Source organism: Silurus aristotelis (assembly GCF_946808225.1).
Source record: "Silurus aristotelis genome assembly, chromosome: 9".
NCBI lineage: Eukaryota > Metazoa > Chordata > Actinopteri > Siluriformes > Siluridae > Silurus > Silurus aristotelis.
In genome coordinates, this window is record NC_139582.1 from 20,356,396 (window position 1) to 20,379,762 (window position 23,367).

The window sequence follows — 23,367 nt, forward strand, 5'->3', positions numbered from 1 at the left end:
AAACCAGGCCACTGTTATCCTTTCTTTTTGGTGTCGTTAAAGGTTCAGGGGCTTTTCTTCGTGTTTTTTTGCCTTTAATGTGTCGAATCAACAATATACACACAGGCAAAAAATTTTTTAACAATTTCCTTCTGCACAATTTTACAATAATGACAGAGCATTAAGTACTACATAGTAGCATTTTTAGCAAAAATAAACATATGCTAGGTTATTGTTGAAGCATCTTGCAAACAGCTCCTGTTCTTTTCATTGGTCTGATTTCATTACTGGTTTTAAGTCAATTCGTTATCATAAATTAACATTATAGTTAAAAGTTAAATATGGAGAAAGCATAGAGTTTAAACTTATCGCTAACCGTATAGCCTAGAACAACCTTAAAATATAATTTAAATAAGCTTATAGTATATCCTTCTCTAAGGTTGTTCTATAACCTATAATCTTTATAACTTAAAGCCTACAATCAGAATAACCTTTTGGTTAAGGTAGACTTGTATTTTGAAATAAAATAGAAATTATGCATCTTAGATTAATTTCAGTAATGAGCAGGCATGTATGTATGTATGTATGTATGTATGTATGTATGTATGTATGTATGTATGTATTAATTAACCCACTGACTGTCTCTCTATTACAGGACACCGTAACCCAGCGAGACACAACATCTTATTGAAATGCATTTGTTTTTTATTCATTTTTTTAACAATGTTGCAAAGACATGCAAATTTGAATACTAATTAAAAAATTAGTAGACGAAATGTAATTTGGTGGGTGCTCAGTTGAGAGAGCATGACGCCTGGAGAAATTCCCCTCTCAAGAGATCGTGCCACTGTTTGTGACCTTTTTTATTTTCTTCCCCTTTCATGAATATCGGCAAACGTTAAGTTAATGAGCAAAGTTTTTCGTTTGCTGTGGAGGCGCATCACTTTCAGCCCTGCTGCACACTTGTAAATTAGCCACAGAGAGTGCTAGCATCACCTGTTGAGATGCCGTCTGGAGTGTGAAATGAGCCTCCCGCTGTACTTTGGTATAGGTGGCTTTCTCCTTGCGGCCGGTCTCGGATCGTTCTCGCCGACGCTCCCGTGCTGGAGCGGGGTTGAGCTTTAAGCTTTAAGACTGGTCCTGGATCAGCCGGGAGGTCAAAAGTTTGCTTCGAGCCCGAGGCTTGGTATCTGACTGTCTCCAAATTGGCCGATCAGTGATATAGAAACAGGGCCTGATGAATAGTAGAGTCAAACCAAGAACAAAGCTTCCGCTCAGAGGATTGTGTGTGTTTTCTGTGTTTGTGTGTGTGTGTGTGTCTATCCGAGGTATCTTTGTATACTGTACACTGTGCTCATTTAAAAGCATTTGAGAACAGATCCACCTCTCTATGATGCTTCCCTGCTGACAAGGTGTAATATAAGAACTAGGCACCTCTGCAGTATTTTCTCTTCTTCTGTTTTCTCCTCATCTCGGTGCAGGTTACAGTGAATCTTTAAAAAAAATTCGTTCATATCTTTTATGAATGTTATTTAATATTATATAAAAAATCTAATAAACTAATGATAAAGAACAGACCCTAGTGTTTCCTTACATTCCCCTTTGAAACCCTTATTGTTTCAAACCCATCATTTTATTATGATTTTTTGTATCATTAAACTGTTGAAGGATAGAGAATGTCAAAAGTCGAAAGGGAGAGGAAGGGTTTTCAATAAGGTATCAGACAGAATTGCGAAAAGCCACTTAAACCTCTCTACAAAGAAACATCAAGTACGTTCACACAGCAGCCAGATGCCCGTGGGAAGCGCAATTACTTTGGGATTAATTTGGGGTTCAGGAGGTTCACCTGTAGTGTGCTTACAGTAGACGGTGGGGGAAGTGCGAGACTCTCTGGCGTGTTGGGTAACAGCTCCGATTTAAAGTGCAAAAAAAAATGGCGCCATTCGTGATAAGTCATTTCTATGGCGGTGTTTTGCGATCGTTGTCATGATGAGCTCAATATGTGGAAAAAATTGGACTTGGGTTTGGGTGTCGTGCGAATATTTTATTCCACATTTTCAGGTTTTGGAACACCCTCGAGATATACAGTATGTTCTGTACCAGGAAAACAAAACCTATTTCTTTCGACAGTGTTGGAAGTCAAAGATTCCTGTTGTAGATAGCGTGCTCACGTCAGGCCCATCTTAGATAAGATGCTTTTCTTGCAGGAGCTCAAGTCAGCAATTTGCCTTCATGGGAACGACTAACAAAACCGAAGACAATAATACAGGAAATTGGCGTAGCGTATGTGCTAATGAATGCCTATAGAAAAACCTCATTAATTCCTTAAAGGAGGTAAAGAGTGCGGCATCGAGAACATCAAAATGTTTTCTGAGGAAAGCTAATGGTTTAAATGAGATATGTGCTGATCGGGTGGGAAGAGAGTGACGAGGGACTTGTAAAGGTTGCTGTCTCTCTAGAGAGTGCTAGGCTAACCTCTGACAGTCGGTGGTCATTAGGAAAGCCCTTGACACTGCTTCGAGGGTTGACTCTGAGGAAAATCATAGAAAGAAAATCTGATTATTTTGGCTTGGCAAAGCCAGCATTCTGTTCTGCTTATAAAAATGTTCTCTTTTTCTTCTTTATCATCATCTTATTATTATTAGTAGTAGTTGTAGACTTTTTTTTAGCTGATAGCTATCAGGTTTCCTGTTTGTCAGGTCTATGGAGAATAGTAATGAACGATTCGTTCATTTTAAATGAGTTTTCAATGTGACTCTGAAGAACGAGCCTCAAAAAGCGATTCATTTTCTACTGAACATTAACATTAGCATTAACAAAGCATTGTAAAATTTCCATAGGTTATGTACAGTAAAGTGAGCAGTTCATCTCATGAGTCTTTGATTTAATTTTTGATCAAAGAAAAAAAATTAACCTAATGCTAAAAAAATAACTATTTGTTCATTTTGAAGAACGAGAATCAAAGAACCAAGTCATTAAAATGACCTGATTTTTGCATCACTAATGAACAAACATGACTGCTGTTCTCCAACATCCAAAACACACACACACACACACACACACACACACACACACACACACACACACACACACAAACACACACTTTCAAACACCCAGTTTCTAATAAAACACACCTGCTCTTAATTGCTGAATTATTTTAAAGGACAATCATTCATTGAATCACTGTGAAGTGTCACTTTTTTGGGTTACTCTCAGTCTATAGAAAGCCTTGTTCTTGTGTTTGCATCCTAGGTTTTGATCTTTTGTTCTGTTTATGGTTTCTGAATTGCTCTTTTTTCTGGATTAGACTTTTTGACTGACTGGGACTTCAGTATTTGGATTCATTTGCAAGCATTTCATTCAAAAACTGGCTAAAAACTTGCTTCTTTGCATGACAGTGTTACATGAGAGAGTTTTTTTTGTTGCCGCTTAACCCTTTCTCTTCTAAGGTTGCTGTTTCATGGCTTACCACGCACTCTGGCTCCATTTCCTAACACGCTGGGATATACGAAGAAAGAATTTTGGTCTTTGTGACAAGTGAAAGTCTTTACGAGACAGTTTTGAAAGTTTTCTTAATCCACCGTCAAAGTTTGTTGTGTCTGACTTCAAGTCTAGAGTAGTTTCCTATTCCTTTCGGTATTAGTGTGATTGTTTTTCTTAACCAGTTCTAGAAATGAGTAGCAGTTTGAAATAAATAGTTGTCCATTAATACAAAAAGTCAGAAAAGCGATTTGACGATCAGACAGCGCAAGCTGAAAAAGAAAAGTGGTCGTACTTACTTACATTTCAGATTCAGCGAAATGCAAATGCATTCTTGCAAAGTGTTGGGTTATTTTTTTCGTTTTGAACTGCTTGTGTAACCTGTCAAGTGGTTCGGAGTGCCAGAGCTGGTAGGCATCTATGGCGGCTGCAGGAGCATCTATTCCAATGTTAATGAGCCTCTTGCAGGGATCTAACCCTCTTTTATTCTCTCAGGAAGAAAGTATAGAGAGAGAGATAGAGAGAGAGCAGAGAGCGAACGGTTCGGCGGCGGGAAACTGTTTTAATGCATGCCATTGTGGACTGGGGTCAGTGTCTCTCGCCGACGAGGGAAGCGTTGGAAAAAGCACCTCTCGGCAGATAGACGGAGCCACTAGAGAAGTGATCTGACATGTTTTATAAAACAGTGTCATGAGGCGGCCTATTGAAGTGGAAAAACGGCTCGCGGTCTCTAAACCACAACAAATGGAGGTGAGGGAAGAGGGGAGAGAGAGAAAGCGCCAGAGAGAGAGAAAGGTGTGTGATTCAAGGCATGAATGAAAAGAACTCGATATCAGTGCAAGAATGTGTTATGTTTGAAAGTAAGTTTTTTTTTTCTGGCAACAGTATAAGTTCGCAGAGCTACATAACCCCATAAGCTTCTAATGGTGCCTGGTATTACCATGGATAAAGTTGAAAAGTAGCATTTTGTTTAAAAAATCTCATTAGGCCAAAGGATGAGACCAAATATGACTCCGGTAAAAGTGAAAGTGCTCCCTTAAAACTTGAGTAAATGTACAAAAGTATTTGCCTTTAAATGTACTTAAGTATCCAAATTACTATGATTTATTGTGGCTATAATGTTCCTATTATCTTTTTTGTTACAAGACTCTTGCTTAATCATTTCAGTTGATGTGAAAAGACTTTAATGTTATTATTAACACACCAATCTATTAATAGAATGATATTAATGAGTCAAACACTGATTTCTTTTAAAAATTATAAGCCCAAAATCAAGTTTCAACTACTTAAAAAAATTAGGCCACGGATGTTGGGGTGATTTTGAGTCAGGAGTTTTTTTTCATCATTTATTCCTCTCTAAATGTTTTGGCTTGCTGTTGAACTGACGCGGCGATCAAAACTAATTCAAAACAGAGCGCATGCTTTACCCTGATGGAGTCAGGGAACCACCAGCCACTCCTCCCTCCAAGGCTCACACTCTCACTCAGCCTCTCCCTGCTCTAATCACCTACACCTGTTCCTATTTACCTATCCCCTTTATAAGGTCCCGATTCCCCCTTGCTCACTGTCAGATCCACTAGTTGCTACCATAGATCACCCATACTTCCTACCATTCATGTTCCCTAAGCTATCATGATCCTGGCTACGCTGTGTTTTCATGTGTAGACCAAATAAAGACCAAAAACACAACTTCTGTTGTACTTCCGGTTCCTACGCCTGGTCTATATCTATAAAATAAATTTTATATATATAAAAGCGCTGGATGCCCTTCCTAACGCAACCCTCCCCAATTTATCCGGGCTTGGGACCGGCACTAAGAGTGGCTGGGGATGGTTCCCTGACCGGGAATCGAACCCGGGTCGCAGCGGTGGGAGCGCTGCATCTTAACCACTAGACCACCAGGGGACCTATATATATATATATATATATATATATATATATATATATATATATATATATATATATATATATATATATATATATATATATATATATATATATATATATATATATATATATATATATATATATATATATATATATTTGAAATTGTTTGAATGTTAGAATGTTGAATTCTTAGAATGAATGGAATTGCCCTCATATAAATAGGACAAGATGACTCCTGTGACACCTTCCATTCCTACTCCATCGAAGCTTCTAGAGAGCACTTCAACAAAATATGACCAGTTATAACCTGGATGAAAATTCTAGCTTTCCTCTTCTTTGTAGCACAGGGCAGGGATCGGAATTTGCTGCATATGACAGTAGGGAGATGTAATCTGTAAACATTGGTCTTGCACATTTGGCTGTTCGGGGCGATTTGGCGATGCGGCTCCGAACAGCGTGCGTTAAAGTACAGGTTTGGAGCTGCGGCACCTCTGAATGGAGTTCAGGCCGTCATTATGTGTCCACACAGATAAAATCAAATTACACCTCTGTAGCTCGGGTGTTAAGTTGTTTTCTTTGTCAGGGCACGCTCTCTTTCTCTTTCTCTCTCTTTTTTTCTTTCACTCGTTCACTTGGCAGGGGAGGAGGAATGCAGGAGCCTTTGAGCAGATGCATTCACGCAGAGGTAAGCACCAGGCATATGCAAGCGCAATTCCGGAAATCATCATTTCGCCAAGAAACACTTGAAATTGTTCTCTAATGGCCCTGGCCTTGTCACATTGCTTTGATTATAATGTGAAAATTGCATCGCCATGACTACAGCATGGACGGGTGGATGGAAAGCGTAATTGGTGCGTGCAGCAAATGCCTCCTTGTCAGAGAGCTAAAAGGGATGCCCTCCCAAACCCTTTAAACACACACACAAACACACACACACATTTTTTCTGAGTCTCCTCTGGTCACCGCTTGCCTCTTATTCAGCCTGTTATTAGTTTTCTAAGTGGGTTATCTATCAAACTCAGACGTCATAAATATGTGCATTTCTTCGTTGACTCCGTAACACGTTCTGAACATTAATCTACAGTGTTTCAAATGCTTTTATTGGGTTTTATTGAGGTCTTTATTGGGATTGTTAATGTATATCTACTGAAATCCTGAACACTGGTCTTTCTATCACATTAAAAAAAAAAAGCACTCATATGTTATATAAGAATGCCACAGAAATACTTCTTCAAAGGTGTATACGGTTAGACTTGAGGTTTCAGTTTTCAATAAGCTTTTGGCCTTCACAATAAAGTAGAATTAGAAACAGAAATAAAACATTAAACATTTTACATATCTGTCATGTGGTCTTTAATAAGTAATTTATACTTGTAAATAGACAGTGTCTGTTACACGGTGTAACGGGTGAAATATGTTGTGGCTCCTTTAAGAGCAGAGCGCCATTTTGGGAACAGCACGTCACTGCATTCTTCCGGTATTACTGCGCGTGTGTGTGTGTGTGTGTGTGTGAGAGAGAGACTGAGGATTATGTGCTCATTATTTTCTGATGCTCATTTCTAAGTTTCTTTGACTAACCCATAACCCTGTTGCCAAGAAAAATTAAAAAGCATGAGTTTTGGAAACCTGTCTGTGCTTATATGATTGTATTTGCAAATGGAGTTAGTGAGCTCTCCCTTCACCCTGACTGTATCTAAACAGTAGCCGACCAAGAAAAATCATTGTTCACTGTCTTCCTCCTTCCTTTCACAACTATTTCTCTCGGAAGTTTATCTTTTGGCATCGTCGTGCGTTTAAAAATCAATACCGGTGAAAGCTTTTCTCCCGAAACAGTGCAGCTCAGAACACAGGTGAAGTGCGTTTTTTTCGTTTCCGTTCGGAAATTTCAGGTGTCTAATGTTATGGGGTTCAGTTTTTTAGCTTGAAGTTTGTGAATCTGGAAAAAAACCCAGGAAAAATCCATAAATTAGCCGCTTTGTTGTTTAAGCCGCGGGGTTCAAAACGTGGGAAAAAAGTAGGTAAGTGTTTCCTTTTGACTGTAGGTATAAGAGTATGGACTGAACTTAGCCAGGTAATTCCAGGAGTTCAGTAGCTTAACAACTGGAGACAAAACTGTTCTCAGATCAGGATTTCAGACTAATTGTGTGAGGGTGACATTTTAAAAAAGCCATTTAAAAAAAAAAAAAGTTGATCAGATTTTGCTTTATATAAATTAGCTCAGATTTTTTTTGGCTTTGCTTTAAGCACAGGCATTTGTCTGATCCAGCTATTTCCCCCCCCCCCCCCTCTATATACACACACACACACCTACCTTTCTCCTATGTGCCATATAAACCTTCCTTTTTTGAAGAGGAATATCATTTCGAGGATGATCGTTCAGCCGTCCTCCTGTGCAAACAAGTTTGAGACGGGGTGTAAAAAAATGCACATATAAAGAGCTCTGTTTTATTGATGATCCCTTTTACAAAAGAAAGTGTTTTCGAAAGCCTCTGATTCCACCTGCCCAAGAAGGGTACTGGGTGTATTTTTTTTTATATCTATTTATTTATCGCCTCGCGGAGGAGAAGCCGAGTTAACACGCCGTGTGCATGCAGTCATCACACTGGAGCGCACCCGAGACCTGGGTTGTGTTTGTGTGTTTTTTTTTCTTACTCGAACGCACTTTAATAAATTCTCCTGTAATTCATTTTTTATTCACTCAGGGGAGCAGCCGGCAGATTTGTCTCAACAGAGGAAGCATCGGGTTACCTCCTCTAAATAATTGATGCCTCTCGTTTCTCTCCCAGCCGTGGCTGAAATCTCAAAATATTCACTGGCTTGAGTAAATATGAAGCTTGCCGCAGAGAGCAAGTGTGTGCTTTTGACATACTTCTAGGCCACTGCTTTTCCTTCGGTTTTGTGGTCGAATGCTCGTCTGCATTTTTCCTTCCTGCATTCGTTCAGCACCAGTTCTTCAAGGGGTTCGAGGAAAACTCAGGTAGACGATCAAATGTCTGAGAGATCTTGCTTTGGTTGCTACCTACAGCGCTTTGCCCTTACCTCATGCTACACCAGCTGCTCCGTAGGCCTCGCCTGAAAAGCGTCTCATGGGAGGTCTTTTCCCTTCCGTGTAATGTATATACACAGTAAATGAAAGCTCTGTGTAGAGTAAGTGAGATCTCTGTCTTCATCGTAAATGCACAAATGAAATGCAGCCTGCTTTCCATCAGAAGACCGCTATATAAAATGATCGACATGTGAGGATGATGTTTCTCCTGATAAAAGTATCGCTGTGCAATTACCAGGTGCCTAATGGAAGAGGGATTGATGGTATGATGTCTCTGATTGCTAAAAACAGATCTACGACACCGTCTATATCTTCTATAGGGCCTAAGTTTTAACTTCCTAGGCTCATGAAACATCTCAAAATGCTAGCATTACCATCACACCACATGACTTGCAAGTCTTATCGGATTTGCGAAGAAGACGTGTAGTCCAGATTGAAGGTGTGGGAAAATACCATGTTGAATTTATGAGCTCTATGAAACTCTGGGCTGCAAATAATACAAACAATTTTACTATGATGCCACTTTTTAAACTTCCTTATTCAACTATCTAATAAAATAATTTCCTGCTCGCTCTTAAGGACTATATAGTACTCAGGTATAAAAGGAAAATATTTATTTGTAATGTTTTTATGATCTATAATCACACTTTTGGTGTCACCCAAGGAGAATGGGTTCCCCTCTTAAATCTGGTTCCTTTCAAGATTTCTTTCTCATACCATCTAAGGGAGTTTTTATCAACTGAAGATGTTGAGATTTTTATTGGGAGTGACGAGGATGGACAGGATAGGAAACGAGTTTATTATAGGGACAGCACATGTAGGACATTTTGGAGACAAAGTGAGAGAGGCCGGATCGAGATGGTTAGGACATGTGCAGAGGAGGGACATGGGGTTTATCGGTAAGAGAATGCTAAACATGGAGATTTATAGATGTGGTGAGAGAGGACATGCGTGTTTGAAAGAGGCAGAAGCCGAAAGAAGAAGTCGTTGCTCCAGATTTGGATAAATACACCTAATTCACTTATATTGACATTTTTGTTCAATAATTCTTACATTTTGTAAAACTGCTTTGAGACATAGTCCTTTGTGAAAAGCAGCATATAAATAAACTTCGAATTGAATTGAATAATCTCAGAGTCTACGATGAAGATGAGGTTCTGAGTCAGGTTCCTCGTATCATCTCCGGGAGCTTTTCTTCACCACCATCACGTTTGACTTCCTTAATAAGGTAGAACTAGCTTTTAGGAAAGCTGATTCCGGAGCCACCACACACCGGACAGACAGCGTGTAAGTTTTGTGCTTAGGTAGGAGAAAGGAATGGATAAGGAGATCCTTGTTTCTTTTTTTCCTGGTTTTCTCATTTGCTAAGCTGAATAGCCAATCGGAGTTCTCGAGACGAGCTCCGCCGCCGATTCTATTCGACGTGCAGAATCGGCCAAATAACAGCTCACGCTGTCCGACTAGAGTTAACGACGAAACTTAAGCCGATTGACTCTCAAAAACCACCCAACATTCCCCACTGCTTGGTATGTCTTATAAACTTCTTCTGTAAAGCTGCTTTGTATCAATGTCCATTGTTTAAAGTGTTATATAAATAAAATTCAATTGAATTGAAAAGTACACACACTGATCTGAGACAGTGCATCTCAAACAACTGTACCGATTTAGCTTTTAGGAAGGCCTTTCAACCTCCGAGCTCTCTGCCGTCTCTCTGGATTTGACCCCCTGCTACCAATTATACCATCCAGCAACCCTGTGTTTCACACACACTATACTACCTCTGGTCACACTGGTAAGTTTGGTTAAACTGCCGGGCGAGGTTTTCGTTAAGTGGACCAATATGTCAAGCCCTTTTCCCTTGCCGCTCACACCGGGGTTAAGGTTGTCGTCCCGAGAGTGTGTGGTAAAATGCAGTTATTGGGGGATAGAATGCGTTTGCGATTCACTGCTTTGCTTCTTCCCGATGCGATGCGATGCAACTCACTCCTATAACATTGCAGTGTGATCCGATTTCGATTCGATCAAGCACAACGCGATTTAATGCAATACGATGCATTCTGATTTCTAATGCCCTTTCACAAACAGGTCTTTGTATTGCAAAAAAAAATAATACATAAAAATAGGTTCTTTTTCTGTTCAGTCTCCAGGAAGTTACAGCTCTACCTCTGCCATGTTAATCCCTATTCTCAGGACACGCCTCCTCTCTGTAGTGTTGTGATACTTCATATTCACGTAGCAGCAGTGGTGCTGAGAGAACGAATCTTCAAATCAAGTATTGGTCACAAATTATTGATCACTTTCTAAATAAGAAAATCTACGAATAATCTACGAATAAATTGATATAAATAAATAGTTTTTTCCCTGATGCAAATTTGTTCAAAATGATGCATTTCGATACAAATGCCTTGCATCCAATGCACACTTTTTCGATATCTTTCATCGTTAACTTTTAAGCCGATGCAGGTGAATCTTGTGAACCATCCCTGCCACCTATATTTTGAATAATTCAAATACAAGTACAGGAACAAATATAGCTAATACCTATACAGCACCATAAAGCTAACGGGCAGAGAGAGTGTGTTTAATGACGCTCTTTATGCCGTGATGCCTCGAAAACTGATTAACAGTGCATCTCTATCCGACAGTGTGGTATGCAACAGTAATTCCATCTCCACCCTACTTGTGTCAGTTTCCTAAAAAAGAAATGAGATAGTGAAGTGGTGATGTCACTTCCCAGTGTTGTGACTAAAATGTTAATAGTAACTACAACACACAAGTTTCAGGGACTGATCTGGCTTTTAATGATTTTTCTCAGGTTGGGATTATATTTGAAGAGATAGCAGGTGAATAACCTCCTGGCAGAGGCAAACAAGTTTGGGTTGAAAGAAATGATGTTTAAGAAATAAATGAACAAGAAAAAGCTTTTTACTTGTCAGGTATACATTACAGGACAGTGAAATTCTTTCTTCGCACATCCCAGCTTGTTAAGGATCAGGGTAGGGTCAGCCACGACAGAGCGCCCCCTGGGACAGAAAGGGTTAAGGGCGTTGTTTAAGGGTCCAAAAGTGGCAGGTTGGTGGAGTGTCATTATAACATCATCAGTGCTCATTGTATCAAACTACTATTTGAGGTAGCTCAGTGTTTTGTTGGGTTTTTGTATTTAAAAAGTTCCAGTCCCAGCACCACCAAGCTCCCATTCCTGGGCCCCTGAGCAAGGCCCTTAACTTCATATAACATCATATAAATTAGATAATTGTTACTCTGTATAAGGGCCACTAATAATGTAAAAGTATCACTGTGTGTGTGTGTGTGTGTGTGTGTGTGTGTGCGCGTGTTATTTATCCTATGCATCAATTTGCCAATGATTACAAATTTTTATGTATTTATTTTATTTTCAGTTTGCAATTTCATTTGCAATTACATTAGCATTTAAGGCATTTGGTGGATGCCCTAATCCAGAGTGACTTACATTGATCTACTTTATACAACTGAGCAGCTATGGGGTTAAGGGCCTTACTCAGGGGCCCAAGAGTGGCAGCTAGTGTCATTGAGTTCAAATCCCAACGGACCATCGGATCCAAATTCCAGTCTTTTCTGTAATTATTATTATGCTACAAACAATTGTTTCTTCATCAGTCTCTTTCCCATCCTTTTTCTCTTCCTCGACTCGATTACATCCATGCTTCCACCATTTCACGTCTCACTCAATTAGCTGTTACTATAGAAACGACAACGTATACACTGACCACATTAATACGATCCTATTCTTTGGTTACAGCTTGAACGTATATATAAAACGAATCCGCCCTTCATGACCAATCATATGAGGAAGTCAAACACAGAGCAGAATAAAGCTTGCAGCACATGGGATTATATTACAATCTGTAGCTCCTGCTCCACTGGTAAAGAGAGTAGGTTCATGATTGAAAGCTTGCGAAGGCAAATCCTCCAGTGGTACCTGAGCAGCACCGAGAGAGCTGCTTTGACACTAACACTGTAGTTTGTGTTTGACACTTACCCTTGATTTTCTGTCTGTGTGCTTTAGAGACTGTACAAGGCCATGATTTGCTTCACCACACATCTATACAAACATACACACACAAACACACACACACACACAGTGTGGTTCTGTTGCATTGGTGATAGGGAATTAGCTCGGTGGTTCTGTTTGATCATGCCTCAACGGTTTTCTTCTCTCTTTCCTCCAAGCTCTTTCGGCCAATCAAACAGACTGCTGTCATGTTCTGGAAACATACAGAAAGATATACATCAACCTAATTACTTGTGTGCTATTCGGAGGTCTGTTGTTGTCTGTTAAGGAGGGTAAGTGATGTGTTAAGTGGTTGGTAGAGTGCCTTATTTATCGTAAGCTCTCTACCACAATCACACTTCTACAGTAGCTCTAGCTGAAGATCACCAATGCCTACCACTCAAGAGGCATAAGAGTAAATTTAGAACGCAGGCAGGAATAATTGCTCTGTGAATTTGTTGGATGTTGGAGGACATATGGGAAAAAATAAAAGTGCTTTGCAGCAGTAAGGTCTTCGGTTATCTATTGAGTGAGCTTGGATGCGCTGCAAAGTGACTCATGCAAAGGATTTGATCTTCAAGACATACCATGACAAATCCGCCGAATCAGACGAAATACATTCAAAAGACCACAAACGGCTACAAAACTGCAATTCAAAATTGTATAGAACGCGTAGTGTGCTGTAGCATTGCAAGTGCTAGCAAGAAAGTATAGCAAAAGCTGGAATTGACTAAAACATATGGGTGTAATGTTCAGGTGTCCACAAACTTTTGTTTGGAGTCCATGCTCGATAGCAATCATTTTGGCAAAGCAATAGCTATTTAAACGCCTCTTTTTGAAAGTTGTTTGAGATCTAGCACTATGTAAGGGTATACATTTTACATTGACAAATCGGATATATATATACAGTATATATGAGACGGAGAGAGAAGTCCTGGTACAAGTTGCTGGGTGTCTCCTGGTTTAGAGAACGTATGGCCTCCTAGAAGAAGCTCCTCCTCATTGTCTGTGTTTGCTTTCAAGTAGCAGAAGTGCTTCCCTGAACGCAACAGAGAAAAGAGTCCAATAATCAAACAAGAGTCTAGAAAAAGTTCTATTATCTTTATTTCTAAAAGTGTATGATGTGTGTTGAATTATTATCATTAGAACAATGCAGCTCTGGAATACCGAACAGGGATAGAGACAGGCTTGGTAACCTGGTGTTGAGAGCTCCAGGGTTCCTAGTTCAGTCCAAAGCCATAATCACTGGTAATAATGGTCGGTGTGAAGTTTGAGTATGTTCTCCCTATGGTGGATGGTATGGATATGGCATAAAGTATGAGAGTGTGATAGCGATAGTGACTAATGTGGAAAGTAATGGGTTGATTCATTTACGAATTGCGAGTGTTTTGATGAGAGTGTGTGTGGGTGTGTATGTTTTTGTGTGTGCCACTGTGCTTTGGGGACCAGCGTTGTGTCTGTTTTTGAGGACCGCAGCGGGGGGTTAATGAAAAGACACTGCTGATTGGAAAGAATTGCGGCTAGTAGTGTAGCCAAATCAAACATAATCAGCTTTTTGGAATTAGGTTTATTGTACCTACTGGCATTCAACCAGCCATTTTCTGGTGACCAATCATCTCCTTTACTTCCCCACTCCATAAAATGCCAGCAGTCAGTAAATCCTGGCCGCATTCGTTATCTGAAATGAACAGTCAGTTTATATAATGTTGGGTTGAACTTCAAAGGAGTTCTGTTGGACCCAGGACGGTTGCTCACGCATGTCTGGAGCGGGTATGGCCAAGGAAGCTGGGTTCTAGTGCATACTCAGACAAGTGCTTTTGGTTTTGCCTCACAGTTTGTATTTATGATTGTGACTTTGTGCGCTGATAAATAGTATAACGTGCATTATCGTGAAGGAGATGCTTGTTGAGAATAAGTTGGGCCATTGCAAAGTAGAAATTTCCCACATATGTCAGTGGGATGAAATGGGAACAAACCTAACCTTAGCATAATCCTATTAAATATTAAATATGAAACAAAAGAAAAGAAGGAGACCAATAGACTCAATGGCCACTTTTATAGGAACTCCTGAACATTAAATATATATATATATATATATATATATATATATATATATATATATATATATATACAGGTAGTCCCCAACTTGAGATGATTTCTGATTACCCCATTAACACTGGAAAATATCGTAAGTCAAGACACGGCCTAGCCTACCCAGGGGTCTTAAATAATGGTCATCAATATGGGGTAGTCTACTGTAGTGTCTTAATAACTTAAAAATCTACAGTACATCATTTAGCAAAACAGAGCAATTTTTTCAAGTGCCAGTTCACAAGTAGAGGGCGGAGCCAGACGAAATGTAGAGTACCCAATGTATCCTATATATATATATACTGTATATAAAGATAAAATTTTGGAAAAAAATTGGATGATTACTTTTGACAGGTTGCAACAGTCCAGTTTTGGTGAATATGCCCCCACTGTATCTTTAGAAACCTTTGAAATATTGCAGTATTCCCCCAGCGTTAAAATAAGGGTTGTAAAGAGTGGTTATTGGACTTACCCTAAGCTCAATACTTAAACCAGCCTGTCTGATACCAGAAACCCCTGCACATGATACGACTAAACATTAGCTGTTTTGCTAAAATAGCTTTAGGACGCAATGGCTATGAACAGTTTTGCACTTTGGTCTCCATCGGTGAACAGATACTCTCTTTAACAAAATAGACTTCAGGATACAGACTAGTGTGAATTTCTTGCACAGTTATAAAAGGGAATTATTTATAATCACACTATCTGGTGTCAAGTACAGGATGAGATCCTTTTTTATTCTGGTTCCAATCAGGATCTCTTCTTTATATTGTTTCGGGGAGGTTTATTTATTAATTTTTTTCTCACTAAATATTGGTCATTAATGTGAATATAATCTGAAGCGCTTGACCTTATAATATCTGATTAGATAATTGCATGCATGATTAGAAGTACAGGTGTTCCTATTAAACTGAATAGCAAGCCAAACTGTATTTGGCTCCGTAAAAATACTAAAATATATAATTTCTAATGTGATGCCAAGTCTGACTGTCTTTCACCCCTGTTATTCCCCGTGACTTTCCATTTTTTTTTTAAATAATTTTCCCAGCAATTTTAACTTTGCCCAGAATCCCACACCGCACCACTTTGTACATACATCTAGAAACATTTAAGTGTAAAATGCGAGTCCCATTTCTGTTTTTTCTTTTTCCCAGAGTTGAGAATATATTTTTTTCTGTTGTTTTTGATAGGGGGGGTCCTAATCGCATTTGCCGAACGATCCTTCAAAGTTAACGGCAAGTATGCAGAGAAGTCGAGAGGCTCAGAAGCCGAGATCTGAGGCAGGAAGAACAATGGGCCTCCCCTGACAAATAGTTAAAAAAGCCTTAAGACTTCAGTTTAGATCTGTAATGTCATGGTGAATACAAATGAAGGAGCTGTCACTCTCAATTTGGCTGAAAGCCTTTTGATGTTTGCTTCTGAGAGCTGAGGCTGCGAGAGGGGGAAACCAGGTACCCAAACACACCTCCTTTTTCCCAGTTTGGTCCAATCCTTTCAGCACAGAAAAAAATGTACTTCTATCTATTCCTGAGATAGATGTGTTTTTTTATTTTTTTATTTTAAGAATTAGCACTTTTTGTAACAAGCTTTTATTTACGCAGAATTACAAGTAGAAGGTGACTTTTACAAGCCGGGAAATGTTACCGACGTTATGGGAAGAGCCGACTCGTACACGGGTGTCCGGGATGAAGGTGCCAGCTCTGAGAGATACGAATACCAACGGGTTTGTAAAAATAGTTTCCGCCCAGTTTAGACTGAATAGAAACAATAAAAAGAGCTCGTTCTTTCTGCACAGTTATATACGTCCTATAAAAAAAAAAATAGGCAAATCAATACGACTATATATATATATATATATATATATATATATATATATATATATATATATATATATATATATATATATATATATATATATACATTGAAAATAAATTTCGCCTGACCCTTCTTGTTCTCTCATCCCGAGCTGAAGAAGCCAGGCTATGGATGAGACGGTATTTCATAAAGAACAAAAAACAGGGTTTTAAAAGAGGTTTCTGAGAAAATAAAAAGAGTATGACAAAGCAAAGGATCTGCAGAGGGAAGATCAATTTCGAGAATATTTTCACTATTAATATCTCGTTATAACTAGTTTTCAAAAGTAGGATAGAGCTGAGTTGAAGTGTATATTATTATTATGATTATTATTATTATTATTATTATTCTGTACATGTGAAATCTCAGCAGCACCTATAGCTGAGGATTAGCACTCAGGGCTCTGGACTCATTACCAGTAGGCTGTGGGTTCAAATCCTAATAAATATTCATTTCTGATGATAATGATGATCCTGTGGTTCTCCAGCCGATCCTCTGATCCACCCCCCCACCACCCACCACACTTCTATTTCTCCACTTTGCCCCCCTCTTCTTGCTCAGGTTGATAAAACACTTGCCAAGCTGGCATCCCCTAAGAAATTATTAATTATCTGGTTAATGTGCACCAGGCTGTGAGTCGGCTGATTAATCACCAATGAGGGGGCTCTGTGCTGGAGCAGGGGGGCTCTATTTTCTTTCTCTAAGTAACTCTACCTCCCTCCTTCCTCCCAGACACTCCAGCTTTTGTCTCTTTTAGCATTTTTCTTTTACCTTAGGCAATTTCTGTAGTGTCAGATTATGGGTGGTCAGTGTGTATGTATACATCCCCTTGTATATGACTCCAGGTATTAACTCTTTGGGGAAAAAAACAAAAAACATAGGTGATAAATGTGTGTTGGTGGTTTTTTTTTTGCTTGCTCAGCATTCTCTAATCTGCAGCAACGGAGCAGAAGCTTCTGAGCAGAATGTCTGTTTTTCAAGCAAATCTCAGAGTCCGGATTCACCACCGATCGCTCACTGAATCTTCTTGAATGGGTGACCTCTTACCCCAACTGGGATTAAACAGACTATAATATGGTATTAGAGATTTTAGCACCAGGTGAACTGGGAGAGAAATGACATAATAAACTAAATTCCACACTTTGATTTGGACAAGTTGAAAAAAATATATCATGAAGTGAATAGAGACAGGAAGTACTGGTGCTTGCCCCCCCCAAAAAAAACCATATATTCCATTGCTTACCATCAAGCGCCTCGAGTGAGGCAAGCAGTGTTCAGGGTTCAGCATTTGCATGCAAATTTTTTAAAGCGTTAGTCCTTCCAGGGCTTCCTGAGCATAATACGATAAGTAAAGCCAAGTTTACTTTAGTTAATCACTGTTATTCCCAAAAGGACAACAGATAAGGGGGAGAAGGAGAGAGCGAGAGAGAGAGAGAGAGAGAGAGAGAGAGAGAGAGGCAGACGAGGAAAGACGAAGAGAGGAAAATGACAACAAATATGAGTGTTAATTAAAAGTCAGCACGATGACATACAGTAATATGGCAAATGTATCACTTTTTTGTGATGGGTGTCGATTCACGAAATCACTCTCATGCACTTTCTGTGAAGGTAAAAAAATTTGACCTCTGGATGTAAGAATATTAAGATTTTTATATTTGGTATATCACACTTTCCATTCCTCCACTTTGGTGTTCATAAAGTAACTGTATACGATATATATTTGTTTATTACTTTATGTATACATTCATTTATATTTGAATGCTTGACCTGGATCCTGGAGGTTTCCTCAGGGGTGTAAAGGAAACTCAAAGGAAACCTGACCCACATTATAGAGAATGCGCACCGGAATCACAGCATGATCTCCTTCCCCAGCTTGGATTTGCTACGAGCTCTTACCTAACAGCACAGCTCAATGTGCACCATGAGATCGTGTCATTTCTTTCTTCACTCAGTGCCCAACTCATGGTATTGGCCTGCATGGAAATGAGATCTAACATGGCCTGTAGTGATTCAAGATACCGTGTGTGTGTGTGTATGTGTGTGTGTGTGTGTGTGTGTGTTTAGGAAATTTGTGCGCCTGTTTTCGCTATCCATACACACGCCTCTCCACGACTAAGCTGCTAATGAGAGTGGGGGGAGACAGAGGTTAGCACAGACTAAAAATAAATGGTTGGATAGGAGTTTGCTCAGTGGTTTTTCTCATTGATTAGTCGCGTGGCTGATGCATGCTCATTCCTCAGCTGAGCGCTAATTAGCATGCACTCAGCTCGCCACCAGTTGACCACCAGGCTCTCTGCGGGGGCTCTTCACAACCACTGTGACTGTTTTATGAGTACTGAATGATGCACTGGACTGAGTAATGGATGGCGTGCTACTGTAGCATAGGCTGGTTGTTTTTAGTTCTTTAATGTATTCATTTTTAGTGTGTTTCAAAAAAAGCGAGAATGAGATTTTCAAAAATCCAGACAATGTCACAGGTTTTGAGAAGGGAAAACCAGCCATGTTGTCTGGGTGGGAGAGGTTGTGTTGTCTTTTTCACCTGACAGTAACAAAAAGGTTTCAGTCATAACCAATCATGGGGCTATGCAGGCTTGGGCATGTGGAAGAGGGTTGATAGCGCTTTTTTTATGTTATGCTATTCGGTAAATATAAATATACTGGTGTCTTGTGTTAGCCTCAATCCTTTCTTTAAAATGAATGAATGAATAAATCAATAACATCTGCAAACATCTGGACTATCCATTCATCAAAATACTTTTGTTGATTACTTGTGCTTGCTCCCACATCTTCCCTCTTTCTCCATGTTCTGTCTTTTCATTCTTGCAAATCACAATAAAACTGGCGTTCTTACTTGTACAGGATTCTTTTCTTTTAAACATCCCTCCCCCCAATCCCCAACTCCTACCTTCTCCAGACCATGAAAGACTCCTCTGCAAGCTTTGCAATTCTCGAAGTAAGCAAAACGCATGCATTAATAGTTTCATCTTAATTTATTCTAATCTATTCACAATTTTCGGTGTGATCCGAAACCCCTACACTTTTTCCTCAAGTGTTTAGACAGTAGCAAAAAGCTGATGGAAGGAGAGAGGCTTCGGGGTGATGAAAATTAAAAGTCTGAACTTTGCTTCTCTGTGAAACCTTTAATTCATTAATGGTATGAATTCAGACTGTCAATCAAGTGGTCAAAAAGTCAGATTTTATTTTATGTGTGTGTAGCATAGGGATGCTAAGATTCCCTTATTCGCATCGGTGCTTTGGCATTAAAGTTAATACAAGTTAGCATCATTTTAAACAGATTTGCATCAGAAAAAAAATTATTTAACTTTAAACTGTTTCTTGAGCGCGTTCCCTCAGCACCACTGCTGCTAGGTGGATATGACGTACACGAAAATGACACTACGGAGACCGAGACGTATATAGAATATAGATTAACATGGCAGAGGTAGATCTGCATCTTCCTAGAGACATAACAGGAAAAGAAAGAAAAGAAGGAAAAGAAATTTATGATTTGCTGTCTGTCTGAAGCAAATAAATAAAAATGAATTATCCGTGCCATATGGTACTATAATATATTGCATCGTTGGCTCTACATCGAGATGCGAATCCCGAATCGGTTATTGAGATGCACAACCCTTGTGTAGAGTGTGTCTAATGACTTTTGGGTGATTTCTATTACTGTACACTGTTATAAAGTGTATTAGAGTTTTTGTCATAGTAAAACAAAAACTGAAGTCAATGCAGGTAATAAAACATGAATGGAAATAAAAGCTATCATCATAACTGCCCCAACATATTCCTACACTTTTTAAATGAATTTCTAAATAAATATTTTCTTAATGACTAAGAAAAGCAAAAGCTTTTCAGTCCCTGTATGTGGTTCATTAAGACATCAGAGATGTCATGGTAGCTTGTATCACTGTACAATGGTTTTATTCAAATAATACTGCTACTGTTACAGTACCTGCCCACAACAACCCACTTCTCCCTCCCCCCTTTAAAAGAAAAAAAAAAATACGAGTGTGACGCACTGCTATGGGAAGTGTTTGAGAAAGTGCACGGCAGTATCAGAGTGGCCACTTAGAGCAGGATTAGGTTCACATTGATGTGTCTCTGAGGCTGTGCTAAAGTTACCCCCTTGCTGACTCTGGCCATTGACTGCCATTCTAATGGCCTGGTCCTGTTCCCTACTGATGGGCATTGACTGCTGGCCTGATCAATAAGGGTTTCCATCCCCAATCCGAAAGCCGATCGCCGGGCTCGAACAGCAGCCGAGAACCCCGGAAGTGAATCGTTACATAGCAGTCATGCCGGGTTGTGTCACCGGGGGTTACAATTCTTATGCAGAATTTTTGTAACAATCAGGAAACATAGGCTGTTTCAAAAGAACAAAAAGTTGCCTCCAGTGACTTTGAAGCACATACCGCAGATTCCAAGTGTCTCCCAGTAAGGCTTAAAACTCTCAATGGATTGGCATGAGAGGGTATTTTAAGGTACTGTTTTATTTTTCGCCCCGTTTCTATTCTTTGCCACGTTACCTCATCACATTAGCCCTGGTGCTTGCTTGTCCCAGTGTTGGCATCCAGTTTCCGGCCCACATCCCCCCTCCTTCCCTTCCCATCTGCAGCAGCCACAGATCAGATCTCAGCCCCCACTCAAAAAGACAACGATCTCCACCCTGGAGAATGTGCAGTCAAAGCTATTGATTTGCGCTATTCCTGGCTCACCGGTGTGCCTTGTCCCGGCTTCGGCTAGCTTCTTTGGCTAAAACCCAAGCTCAATTGGAGCGGGGACGCCCCGCTCAAGGCAAAGCCAGAAATGTATATATATATTTTTTAAATAAGTTTTCTCCTTCCTTGTTAAATTAAGCAGGATTGCATATGTGGCTTGCTTGGAGTTTTCTCAGTAGCTGCCACACGTATATTCTATAGAAGCAGTGTTGATTGGAGTTTCGATAATAAGGTGGGTGGAGGAATTACTATGATGGGTAGAGGACGCTTGGGTGAAATGGCTATTGCAGGGATTTGGGAACCAAACCTTCATCAGTAAAGCAAGACATAATTCTCAGGATGAAATCAGGTGGCTATCAACTCCATCACACACACCTACATGTTTTTTCTTTTCTTTATGGAAATGCATAGCTGCTATCATTGGTGCATTTTCTTCGATGTGTGGAATTTGCGGCTTGAGGCTACAAATGTGGCAAACCTTCAACTGGAAGCTGCCAGGTTAATAAATTCCGAAATGCATAAATCAGTGCGTAGGGGTGATTCCCTACACCCCTGCATATACATTTTTCCTCATTTTTTTTTTCTTTAGGCCCGGAAAAGTCGGGGCCTTCAGAGGATTGTTGTCTATCAGTCCGGAAAATGAAGCAGAGAACATTTTCAATACCCAGCGCTGGTTAGTGCCAAGTCATTTTTTTTTTCAGGTTTTGATGTTCTCGACTCTAATTGTCTTTCATGCGAACAATGGCAGTCGGTCTCTGTTGAGCTGGGCCGAGTGGAATATGGAGGGAGGGCAGACCGTGCATAGCAATGTCCTTTTTTTATTATTAGCATGTGGAATTAGCAAACTGGAAGTCGGTACACCCTTCCCAACACCACCACCGGCACCAGTTCCCTTGATTCTATTTTTCCTTTATTTCCCAGTCGCTCATTAATGCTAATAGCGGAGTCGATTTTGTTTGTGGACTCTGAGACAATAGTGCCGGCAAACGCTGTGTTACTGTGTTAAAAGACTTTTACTTCTACACCACGCACTTCTAATAAGGTGTCTGTAGCCGAAGCAGAATTTGTTGCAATAAAACATGGTAATTGATGTATCGCGGGAAGCGTGAGCGCAGCTCGACTTGATTAATGTAGGAGTGTGTGAATGTGTGTGTATGCTTTTTAAGGACTCTTAACTGGGTCTGGGGAAAGTGGGGAGTTCTTTGCTGTAAATTTCTTCATTGGAGCCGTTAAAGGAGGTGACAGTCAGTGCAGTCTCAGTCTCAAGAGAGGTTGTTTTGCCATCTCACACATTCTGATAAATGGACAAAAAAATAGAAATAGGAATGATATCAATTATCCTTTTAGCCAGAAATATACAGAATGGTTTGTTAATCCTATATATAGTGTCAAAGATATACTGTAGCAAATAAAGGAATACTACGTATAAATGAACGTCACAATGATTCTAAAAAAAATATTTCACTGTTTTCCACTCAGGCTCTTAGTACCAGGGGAGTGTGGGTTATGCAACGGACAAAAAAGCGACACCCGCTCAAGGCAACGGGACCTCAATTAAAAAAAACAGCTCCACCAGTCATGGGTTATCCTGTACAAAGCTGTCGTTCCTCCTGTGCCTCCGCACACACACCGATACACACTCTGACACACACTCAGAACACCGCACAGTAAGATTGGCCCGAGGCCCCTCGTTCTAATTGCCATGGCCCAACAATATGGCACCGCATTGCCTTTGTTATCAGGCTTTTTGTGCGCACGAGATCCGTTGATAACTAAAGCTAAAAAGCATGGAAATTCCTCTTGATAGAGCACAAAATATAAATCTACCCGCCCTAAATGGCACGCCAACGATAATGTGTTCCTAAATGCTGATGGTGTTTGCAGATCTGATATCGAGGCTTGGCATGGGGCAGGAGTTCGGGGTCTCTTTGGTTCGGCGTTTCCTAATCGGAGTGCTAATTCAAATACGCTCAGATAGCGGCGAAGCTTGCTGCTCTTTGTGATATTCAAACAAGTTTCTTTCGCTGTGGTGCGTGTTTGTGTGTGTGTGTGTGTGTGTGTGTGTGTGTGTGTGTGTGTGTGTGTGTGTGTGTGTGTGTGTGTGTGTGTGTGTGTGTGTGTGCACCCTCCTGTACTTCAGATAATACACACTTTGTGGAGTCAGGTGTCTGGCCTTTATCGAGGAGACAGATTAGACAAGATTAGGAAAATGACGCATATATATACACACACACACACACACACACACACACACACACACGCTTTAGTTAGTT

General features: G+C 39.9%; 1 protein-coding gene across 1 annotated transcript in view; it reads left to right on the forward strand.

The window, feature by feature from the left end:
* Positions 1–23,367, forward strand: part of esrrga (estrogen-related receptor gamma a) — a 136,864-nt gene that overhangs the window by 16,372 nt on the left and 97,125 nt on the right. The window lies entirely within an intron of this gene.